This window comes from Frankliniella occidentalis, unplaced genomic scaffold (assembly GCF_000697945.3).
Source record: "Frankliniella occidentalis isolate FOCC.00 unplaced genomic scaffold, Focc_3.1 Scaffold147, whole genome shotgun sequence".
In the NCBI taxonomy this organism is placed as follows: domain Eukaryota; kingdom Metazoa; phylum Arthropoda; class Insecta; order Thysanoptera; family Thripidae; genus Frankliniella; species Frankliniella occidentalis.
In genome coordinates, this window is record NW_026267274.1 from 98,585 (window position 1) to 103,842 (window position 5,258).

General features: G+C 57.2%; 1 protein-coding gene across 1 annotated transcript in view; it reads left to right on the top strand.

Annotated features, from left to right (window-relative positions):
- The window catches only part of LOC127750176 (Krueppel-like factor 6), a 114,790-nt gene that overhangs the window by 16,286 nt on the left and 93,246 nt on the right, over nt 1–5,258 (top strand). The gene's annotated exons all lie outside the window — the stretch shown is intronic.

A 5,258-nucleotide genomic window follows, 5' to 3' on the forward strand; every position in this document is an offset into this window, starting at 1 on the left:
CCCCCCTCTCCCCTTTTCCGCCGCCACATTCGTCAAGATAAAATTACGGAGCCGTTGAAAACGCGAGGCGTTTCCATCATTTCTGTGTTTTTAGTTGTTGCTTTCGTCCCCGTCCTTCTCCCCGCGCCCTTTCCCTGGCCATATTTTATTATGTTGCTTGGAGGGTTGCCGGTGACAAGCACCAGGAAATGAATGGCGTTCAACCCCCTCCCTTCTTTTTTGTTGTTGTATGCTTCTTTCGCCTCGCTATTTTCCTGCAATTTGTTCACGTTTCTGTACACGTGGCTTGTGCGCCTCCCCCGCGACGTCGAGCCTCGGCGATTGCCCATCCTTCGAGATGTCAAACTTGGCGAGTAGGCTGCCGACGCGCGCCGCATACACTTGTGCTAATGGATTGTGGCACCTACACGGGGAGTTTCCTCTTTAATAATCTGTCTCTCTCTCTCTTGCCCTTTCCCTAATCCCTCTCCACCCCCTCCCCCCTCTCTTCTCTCTGTGAGCTAATCCACTTGAAATGCGCGCGCTTTGCGTACCGTGTGATTTGTTGGCTGCGCTCTGCGCATGCGCAACGACGGGCATGTCAACTAGACGCGGACCCGACGAACAAGACGCATGCTGTTGGCGTGGCCACTGCTAATAAGAGTGAGTGAGGGACAGACAGAGAAATATACAGAGAGAGAGAGAGAGAGAGAGAGACAGAGACAGAGACAGAGAGCGAGGATGGTGTTTGTGGGAAATGGTGCGGGCTGTGTGTTTGTGCGCATGTACACTCAACACATGGGGCTTTATGTCCTGTCCCATTCTCTCACGAATAGACGGTTCCCACAGTGACCCAGCCCGGGCGGGCCGGGGGCGCGGCCCAGTAGTGGAGCGGCAGCGGTGGCAGCAGCGGTGGCATAGTCGGTCACGAGTAATGATGGCTGTCAAATCAGCTTAGGGCGGAGCGACTATGGCCTCGCAGTAAAGCCGCGACAATGTCACTACAGTGCTAACCAGGGAGAGACATGGCGGCCCGGGGACCGGCGCGGGTTGTGGCCTACAAAGTGGTGATGGTGCACTGCGATGAGGCTAGCGGCAGCACGTTACAATCAACTAACCGCACGAAGCTGCTTATGTTCCCCGAGGCGAGGAGAGGCGCCAGATTACTTTATTATTATCATTATTATTATTTCCGAGGAGCGATGCATGCACCGGCAGCAGCAGCAGCTCCTCATCTCGTCTCTCAAATTGCATTGGGCGGACGGAGCCGCAGCACCAGCTGTCCTCCTGAATTCAGTTTTCTGGTTTGGTGTAGTCGTGTGCTAAGTATAAGGCGTAGAAAGTTAAATTTCGCCGAAGAACTAGAAGATACGAGAAAATATTCAATCATAAAATAAGGTTTTTAATGGAAACGACCCCACTCATACCTGGTGGCTGACTCGCCCCGCCCCTCTTCCGTAGTTAGGCCACCGCATGCACGCGTGCGGGCGGGTTGCCTACCCACCCTGGCCAAGGCGCCATGGTCGTCTGAGGCGAAGTGGGCGGGTCGAATCAGCCACCTACCTGGCATTTGTGTTTTCTCGTGCCGGCTTCGACTATGTATTTTCTCATACACTTTACACTAGCCTGCTATGCTGTTGAAAAGGGCTCGCGAACCTCATGGCTGAAAGTGCGCCTGGAGTTGTGCCAGCCCACCATTGCGCTGCAAACACAGGCTCTCTGGTGACGAGAGCCGCGGCGGCGGGGGCGCAAGCAGGGACTCATGAACGACGACGTGGACCTTACTTTTCCTTGCCGGCCAAGGGCGGGCCGGGCCGGGCCGAGCCGCGGGTGGCCCCTAGCGCGCCGCACCGCCACCCACGTCAGGCTAATCCATGCAATGTAACCCGCTATGCATCCGGGGGCTGCGTCCGCGGGGCGCTCACGGCGAGCTGCCGCCGCAGCCACGCACTCCGGACGCCGCCCTTCTTGCGGTCGACTGCAGCAGAGGCCGTCGTGTGGTCTCCGCGCGACGCCGCCCCGGGTCCGCTCCACGCCACGCCGCGTCGTCGTCGTCGTCCTGACGGAAACCTGAGAGCGGAGGTAGCTCGACGGCGGCGGCGGCGTCCGTCGGGGCCCGCGGCGGCCTGGCCGCTATGGCGCTTGTAATTCAGGGCCAAATTGATCGCTCAGGTCCAGGCGGCCTAATTTAATTTTGTTTGATCTGTGTTGCTGATTCGGAGTCTAGCTGTGACTGCGCTTGCTTGTTGCTGTGCCCGAGGCTGAAGGGACGCGGAGGGGGGCGCCCTCGCCCTCGCACCGCCCTTTGCTTGTGCGCTTTGAAATAAGCGAATCCGCGCACTGCAAAGAGAAATCCCGACCAGCCACACGAAAGAACCGCTAATTTAGATTGCGTTGCAACTTCTCTAAAAGAGCCCATATGTGCACGTACATGAAAATGCGGGTACCGGAAAATTTACGGAACTCACTAACGAGCACAAATTTGCGTTACCTAAATTCCGCTAATTGTCATGACCTGTATTGGACTTCCGAATGGGGTGTGGAAACAACTGCGTTTTCTGTGCAACTGACTCGTTTCCGTCCTAGAATGCGCCCTGCTCGCCCTCCAGGGGCACTGTAAGTGCACTGGCTCGGCTCCAGCCGAGGCTCCAGCCCCAGCCCTGGCCAGCAGCAGCGGGAGGCCTATCCTCGCGCTTGCTGCGGTCGCAGCGGTCGCACGGTGCCTGCATGCCTCTCTTTGTTTTTTGCTCGTCCAACATTCCTTGCTGGTTCCGGTGACACATCTCCGCACATCTCCCGCCCGCCCGTCCGTACGATTTTGTTTTTTTGTCGCTGCCATATTCTGCCTTCCCGTCTGCCCCGGCCGCTGCTGCTGCTGCGCGTTTGATCCGAGGGGTCCCTCACTCCGATTTTTCGTGTACAGTGATAAAAGATAAAAAATGATAAAATGATAAAAAATGAGAGAAAATGATAAAGAATGATAAAATATGATAAAATTTGAGAAAAATGCAAAAAAAGATAAAATGATAAAATCTGATAAAATGTGAGAAAATCTGATAAAAATGTGAGAAAATCTGGTAAAAAGTGAGAAAAACTGATGATAAAATGATAAAATCTGATAAAATGTGAGAAAATCTGATAAAAATGTGAGAAAATCTGATAAAAAGTGAGAAAATCGGATAAAAAACGAAAAAATAATATTTGATCAGAGTTTGGTACACGTCCGGCAGTTGTCACATCTCTCCTTATGGGCGTGAATTGCGAAAGAGCTCATTGATTAAAAATGACTAAATCTGATAAAAAGTGATAAAAAGTGATAAATAAACAGATAAAAAGTGATAAAATTTGATAAAAACTGATTAAATGTGAAAAAAATGACAAAAAATTGATAAAATGATAAAATTTTGATAAAATGATAAAAATATGATAAAAAGTGATAAAAAAAGTGATAAAATTTGCATGTGTACAGTGATCAAACTGGGTGAGGGACCCCTCGGTTTGATCTCGCCTATAGCAGCCTCGCTCGTATCGAGTTTCTAGTGTTTCCCTGCTGCTGAGCCGCCGCCGCCGCCTTGTGGTGGAGGCGCTGTGCGCTCTAGAATGTCACGGCGCGGCGCTGGGTTCAGCCATAGAGAGGCTGATCGAGAGCGAAAGGGCGTGAACTTGTGTCTCGGGCGTGGCGCGGCGTGGCGTGCGGACACTGCACCGCCGCCTCTGACAGGCCACACGCGTCGCGGCGTTGGTGTTGCGCGGGTCATGCCGGGCCCGCATCTTGTCTCACTCCATAGATCACTCCCTGCGCCCGGCCCCGCACCACTACTACTACTACCTGGCGCTGGCTGCGCCCCGGTTGCGCCCCTGCGGCCACCCCTCGCCACTGTCTCCCGCAATGGAGTTGGGCCCGACCCCCCGGAGCTTGGCCTGGCCGCCGGAGCAGCCGCACCGCCGCCGCCGCCGCCCCCGGAGCTCCCCGGAGCCGCCCGGAGCGAGGCGCAACCCGGCAAAGTTTCCCTTCGCGAGTGATAGACCACTTGGCGCGGCGCGCCAGTAGTTGCCAAGTGCTGCGCCCCAACTTCTCCCTCTCTGCCGGGGGTCGCCGCGCCCTCCCCGCCCCGCCCCGCCTCGCCCCGCCTCGCCCCGCCGCCCCACACTCAGGTAGCACTTGGGCGGACTAATATCCGAGTGAGCTGCAGCAGCGCCGGGATTGTCAACAAGGGCGCGGTACAGGAGGCCTAAATGCCGAGGGGCTGGTGGTGGGGGCCGTGATGGGGCCGACCATCTCGTCTGCCGCCCCCGCCACACGAAGCGCGCGTGCCTGTCGGGTACTTTGTCGTGAAAGATGATGCGCGCGCGCTTCCTTACATGAAAGGGGCTGGTGCTGCTGGCTCCAGCTCCTCCAGCGGCAGATTCCAGGAGGCTTCCTCTCGGCCCGACCCTGGATTCCAGAGTTGCTGCCCCTCTCTTCCTCCCCTGCGCCAGTGCCCTTGCCTCCTGGATGGGTGGAAGTTTGCCGTGCGAGGAGTGGGGGCGCACACGTGTGTGTGTGCGTGCGCGCGTGTGTGTGCATGCGCGTACGCGCTCTCGGCTTGCTCCAGGACGTTCCAGGCGCCCCCTCCTACCCCTCGTTCGCCGCCCTCCTCGAAACAGCACTGCTACCAACTCTCGGGCGGTATTTGATTAGAGCTCCAATCCGTAACTACTGCTGCCGGCCTTGCGCGCGAGGCCGAGCCAGCCAGGCCCTGCGGGGTTACTGTACGGGCAAGATACATGGCGGGGCGGGCGCGCGGCACTACAAACTACACGGCTGGCCTCGGCCCGCGCGCCGAACGGGGCGGCGCAGCAGCGGCGGCGCTATTCAAGTTATCGGCGACGCATGACGCCGATAGCGCCGCTGGGGCCGCCGGGGTCCGTCGGGGGGCCAAAACTCTCCCCCACCCCCCGAGTGCACTTGCGCCCCTCTGTGCAGCGGTGCAGATAGCGCTCGGCTCGTAGTGCGCCTGATGCGTCTCTCTCTCTCTCCCCCTCCCCTCCGTCTCTCTCTCTCTCTCGCTCTCTCCCTCTCTCTCGCTCTCTCCTCCCTCCCTCTTTTTCTCTCTCTCTCCCTCTCCCTCTCTCCCTTTCCCTCGCTCTCTCTTTTCCTCTCTTTCTCTCTCGCTCTATACAGCACCAGCAGTGGCGCCCCGTCTTGCGTGTTTTCTCCATACCATCCGAGAGAGGCCCTCTCCGGACGTCGCTCAGGCGTCACTCCTCCTCCAAAGAATCACCCCCTCGCCGCCCCG